Genomic DNA, 6000 nt, shown 5'->3' on the forward strand with positions numbered 1-6000 from the left:
TAGAAATCTTCCACTTTCAGTCAGGAAAAATAGAATAATATTCTATCTAATCTACAATTAAATATATTGTTATTTTATCAAATGACACAATATAAAACAAAGAACTAAGGAATCAGGACTACAGTAATAATCGGCACTCTTTAAACACAGAAGTTGGTGCTCTCTGCATCAATGGGCTTTTAGTCCAAATGTGACAGGTAAAGACACAGAGTGACTAATATTGCAGCAGAAAATGGGTTGATATATTCTCAGTCTAACTTTAATTGGTAGGTAAGCAACCAAATGGGAAAAAAGGGGAAAGTTACAGCAAGAAGATTACACATAAAAGATAAAACTATGTAGAGAATAAAAAGAGAATAAAAAAGAGAATGAAAAGAGAGAAAAGATGAACAAAGAGCAAGTCTGCACAGGTTAGAGAAAATTCAGTAAAACTTTAGTTCTGCAAAAAGAGCAAAAGTTCCTGGCAGACTTAGCATCTTACACTTCACATCTGCTGCAGCAGTCTTTGCTTTGGCTGTTGTTGTTCATGCCTCCTCTCATCAGCATGGATCTGTGTTGCTAATTCTGTACTTGCACTGTGTGCAAGTCTCTTATCGATGTCAGTGGAAATGTCAAGCATGAAATGTGTTTAGTATACGCAACAGATTTGTACTGAGAGGAAAATTTTGCTCCGGTTTTGTCTTCAGGCTTAATGCAGATCTGACCTTAGAAAAACATGCAAAGCTGGGCGCTTGCAACACAGTTCAAGTTATGTCTTTGAAGAAGCCAATTGTCATCTCGTACTGACTGTATACCCGTCAATTCCGGTTAATTCAGTGCAATGACACCCAACGGACACATTTCTGAGAGGGAGTTTGAGCCCTCACTCCTGTCATTTGGCAGACATAGGAACTAAAACAGTTAAAAGTCATCACAGTTCTATGTTTTACTGGTCTCAGTAGGAGCCCAACACTTTGCAAAATCCAGAAATTGGATGTAAATATCTAAACGACAGCTGGCCTTTTTGAAAAATGAGGTTACATATTTAACTTACATAAAGCCTAATGGCTGCAAATCTGTTTCGATCTAAGCTTAAAGTTTAAGAAAACTGCATTAATAATACCTGGCAGCTCTATATTTTTCTTTCTTTACACATCCATTTTTAAAAGACCATAGAGCTTTTTTACTTTTTTCACAGTTTGCTGTATGCTGAATATACACCAGTGTAATGCAGCGTAATTTCATAATATGCCTGCAACTTTGCATGTGTCCACTGTAAGAAGTTCCATTCTGTTGCATTTGCAAAACGGAATGATTTGTCTTTTAAAAGTTCTCCCTCAGCTGTGTTTCTGGAAAGTGTAGTGAAGAGTTTGTCTTTTGCTGAACTGATAAGGAACATAACTGATGCCAAATTTTAAAGTTTATACTCACTACAACATGATATGGAAGGGGCCAAAGAGTTAAAAAGAAGCTGCACTACAAAGAAAATGTGGACATTAATTTGGTATGCAGACATGAATTTTCTCATAAAGCTTCAAAGTTTCATGTCAGCTTCATACAAAACTATTTCCAGTAAGAGCTACAAACAGACCAGTGTAAGTTTTATTGTTTATCTGCATCTATCACCTATGCCCACACACATCCACACAAACATAGAAAAGGATGAGGGTAGTAGGGAATCTGGAGGTCTTGATTATTATTTTTTTGCAGGTATGTTTTTGTGTTTCTAATTTGAGAGCATCCTTACACAAAAGAAGGGGGTACTCTTTCAAAATCCCAGATGTGAGAGCAATGCATGCCAAACAGTAACATTATTTCCGCTCTGGTGGGTATTGGCAACGGTTGGACACGCTGGTGAGATGTGAGATGTCTCTCTTTTATAAACATACGGAAGAACATGTTCTAGAAACACTGGAGACCGCAATAATCCTGAGGACAGAAACTAAGGAGGACTAGGTCCTTCACAAGAGAACCAAGATGTTTCTTGGATGAATGACAGCGGTTCAGAAGCTGTAAACAAAACTCTCTAAAGTTCCTTCTCTGAGGGCAGTGGGAGTAAAGGAACGAGGCAGCCAGGAGATCAGGGCCCAGAAGCATCCCCCACCCAAGGACCAGGCAGGCGCCGGGTGAGAGGGACTCAGGAGAGGCCTTGGCGGAGGCCTTCCCCATGCTCGGGAGCGCCTCAGAGCCCCAGCACTTGACCCCAGGCCTGCCCCGGCCGTGGGCTGACCTGGCCTGACCTGACCCACTGCCCTGGCACCCGCTTTGCCTGGGCATCGCCTGACATGGCCCCCGCCGGCCCTGGTCCCACTGGGCTCACTGGGACATGGTGGGACTGTGCCCACCGCGGCAAAGAGGGGAGGGCATGGACCTGCTGGCCTGTGGGCACCTGCTGGCCCATGGTCCATGGCCTGTGCTGGCCCCTAATCTGTCTGTCTGTCTGTCTATCTATCTATCATAAAGTAGCTATGCTCTTGTTCTTTTAAACCACATTGTTTTCATTGCTTCTGACTTTTCAAGCAACTTCGTATTTACTGTCAAAATGACTCTGAATCTCCACATTTGCCTGAATGCTGTCAGAAATAATTATTCATCTGAACACTTACTTTGTAAATGCCTTTACTGGTATTCAGAAGTCACACTTTATTACTTTCTTGCTTCAAAAGCTCGAGTCATCCAGTCAAGGTCTAGAAGCTATACTTGATGATCTGCGTGATCAGTCATACAGGACTCTAGTAAGCCAAGGCAGACTAACATCTGAAATCAAAGCAAACTGTTAATCCTGCACATGTTATGCACAGACACAGAAGTGTGAATTTAAGAGACAAAATCTTATATTGCCTTTTTAATGTTTGCTAAAATGCTACTCAACATTCAAGGTTCGGTATGTTTTATGATCACAGTTTTGTCATAGAAACCTCCTGTTTCCATGGCATTGTTTGCCAGAATCTCATCTTTCATTTAAATAAAAAATGCTGATATTGGTTACGTTTGGATACCTAGATACCTAGAGACTTTATCTGCATTAGTAGGCTTTTTTCTCTTAGGCAGTACAGATGCAGACAGCAAGAGATATACCCTTCTATGGCCAAAACGTCCAAATACCAACAGCACATAAACAGGTGCAGTGCTCTGTTCTGCAAATAGCCTGAAACAACGTCTCTGGAAGGTGCAATGTATCCTCTTTATAGCAATGGTATATTAAGTATGAAATGGAAAGATGTAATCAAGAAAACTATAAACATTTCACTACTGCTTATGCAGTTTGGGTCATAAAGTCAAGGTACTAACTCAGACCCTAGCTACTCTCATGTTACTAGATGTAGACAAATTTACCATGGGCTGATGTCCAAATGCAAAAAACTGCAGCTTAAAAGCAGTCAAGAGAGCAGATTAACAGTTTCCACAAGATTTTGAACACATTAAGATGTACGGAAAACATTAAGTAAATTGAAATTAACAGCATTTAATAACATAGGAATGTAATTTTTTAAAAAATTTGTGTGAGTACTCACAATGGAGTAAATGACAATATAAGGAAGTTCCTCCCCTTTTTCACCCCCCTCTCTCAGTGTAAGTTATACAGTGGGGCGAGACAAGCTCCTGGGTTACACCTCATGGATTGTTACACAGAGCCCTCATTCCAGGGCACTGGTCCCGACACTGGGGGTGGGGTGTGGGGGTAATTCAGCTCTGAAGCTTGGTCTATGTGGACTAAAGAGTTCACACGGATGAATGTGAACTTGTGCGGACGGAAGGGTCACTTGACACAAAATGAATTCAGAGTGCGCAAGATTAAGACTGAGTGGTTTGTGTTCAGCCCAAGTGAGGTCCAGGCAATGTGTTGGTTCAGATCAAAACACCTGAGCTTTTATGCTAATTGATTGAAGCAGTAACTGGGTTTAGGAAGCAGAATTAATCTCCTTCCAACCCTAGCAAATCTCTTTGTTAGTGGGGCTTGCTTTCTATTTTTGCAAAGAGCACAGCTTTAAACAGGAATAACAAAGCCCCAGTTGATCCACCACTCTGAAAAAAAACATGTAACGATGCTTAATGTAGCATCCCAGTTGTTGAAAAGTCTTTCATCACCTTGAACGATTTTCCTAGTCACTCTGGTATTGTTGCCAGGGCCCTGAGGACAGTAATAGGTCTTAATAACCCAGCCCAGCCTCACCTGGGACCTCACCTGGGACCTCTGCCTGTGGGCTCAGGAGCCCTATTTCAGCACAGGCCTGGGCCCTCAGCTCTTTCCTGAGCTGAGTTGTAGGCGCAGGTGTTTCCAGCCCTGTCTACGGCTGCGCTTCTTGGAGGGACCTTGGACCTATGCTGGAAGTAGCCTGACTCCAGTCCTGGTTTGGGGCTGGACCTCTCAGACCTGTGCTGGAGCTCCAGTCTTGTCTCTGGCCCCATCTTTTCTTACTCCTGACTGCACCCCCTGGATGGATCCTGGCCCTGGTTTGCTGCTTGCTGTGCTGTTGATGTCCTCCAATACTGGCGCCCGGTTCTGCGTGCCGTGATCAGGTACTGTGGGACAGCACCCCTCGGTGAGGGTACTGTGCTGGGTCACCTTGAGCTCCTGGCTCCTCCTCCACTGTTGTACAGTCCCACTCTTTCTGCTCCCTGGAAACTGTAGGAAAGGGGGACACAGCTACGATGTTTTTGTCAGGAGTGCTTGGGACATGGGGTGTGCCCCAAACTTGGCTGAAGGTTGTAGGTAGAAGGAGGGTCTCATCAGGCTGAGGAATGAAGCGCCGAGTTCCTCGGCCTTACAAATACGGTGACAGTTCTGTTACGTGTGCTGGCAAAGATGCCGAGGAGACGCTGATTTCACACTTGAAGGGCCTATTTAGAGATCACACCTGGCATGCTCTTAAGTGCCAAAACCTCTCCTAAGTCCTGTTAGGGATCTGTGCCTCTAACAAACAGGCTCACAGCAGTAGTAACTGTGCTGTGCAGAGTCTATTTCTCACCATGTTTCTGTCGTGGCACCATCCACTCTACTAAAGCACCTATCTCAGGGTTTGGAGAAGTGATTTTTCTGTATTTTTCCTACTACTGCTTCCTAAACTGTAGTTTAGGAGTAGCCATGAACACTGGCAACCAACACTTTGTCTCTGACTGCCACCCATCTGCACAACCCATCAGCAGGCAGCCTGCCCAGATTTGCCTGGCAAAACAATAGCAGACCCAAGTATTGAAATCTCTCCTACACATGGGATGGTCTGGCTGGTCTGGAGGCTGCTGACAGAACAGAAGGAAAATTTTCTGTCGTGGGCTGACACAGCCTGCTCTTTCTGACCTTCCCAGGCAGTAAAGACCTTTGACTATTTTAACATAATTAAACACAAAAAACTCCTTGCATTCCTTTTGTAGTCTTGCCTTCATGCTACCTTAAGTGCTAAAACCAAACATGAGGTAATTTAACCACAAGTCACTGGGAAAAAAAAAAGTTATTTTCCTTCTAGAATAATTTAAGAATAAATTTTATGCCCACAGTTTCATGGATGAGACATTTCAGTGTGATTATTTCCATCTTAATGGCTTAATCAGACTATTTTTAAGGTTTATGTCATTTCTTATTCATCTGAACTACTTACTGAGTATAAAATACCTGTGCAATTCATTATTGCTTTTATATTTCTGGAGGAAGATGGGAGTCTGGTATGGGTTTGGGGTTTTTTTAGAACAGTTCTTTGCTGGAAAGGTGAACAGTGTTTTTGTATTCTGGACACAGGATTTAAACTTCAAAGTCTTTTTTTGTTCTTTTATCACTTTGTCCTCCAATAACAGACTATTTTGTGTATATATATCTGCACAGAAACAAGCTTCAAAGATCACAGGAAATTATTTTAGCAATATCTCAGAAGGTGGCCTCCAATGGCAATTTTTATTACTGCAAGGGATGCTATAAAATAGATTTTTGCCTTGTGTCTGTTCCCACATTGAATTCAGGCTCTTCTCTGTCAGGGACAATTATATTTTTTACTTCTTTATCCTCGAACCTACTCCTCACTAGTTCCC

The 6000-nt window shown here is 42.5% G+C and overlaps 1 long non-coding RNA gene across 1 annotated transcript in view; it reads right to left on the reverse strand.

The window, feature by feature from the left end:
• LOC115352994 overlaps positions 1-555 on the reverse strand; it is a 35683-nt gene extending 35128 nt beyond the window's left edge. The window contains exon 1 of the long non-coding RNA XR_003927366.1: positions 482-555. This is a non-coding gene — a long non-coding RNA (uncharacterized LOC115352994). The remainder of the gene's footprint in view (positions 1-481) is intronic.
• Positions 556-6000: the final 5445 nt, after the last annotated feature.

This window comes from Aquila chrysaetos, chromosome 18, assembly GCF_900496995.4.
Source record: "Aquila chrysaetos chrysaetos chromosome 18, bAquChr1.4, whole genome shotgun sequence".
Classification (NCBI taxonomy): Eukaryota; Metazoa; Chordata; class Aves; order Accipitriformes; family Accipitridae; genus Aquila; species Aquila chrysaetos.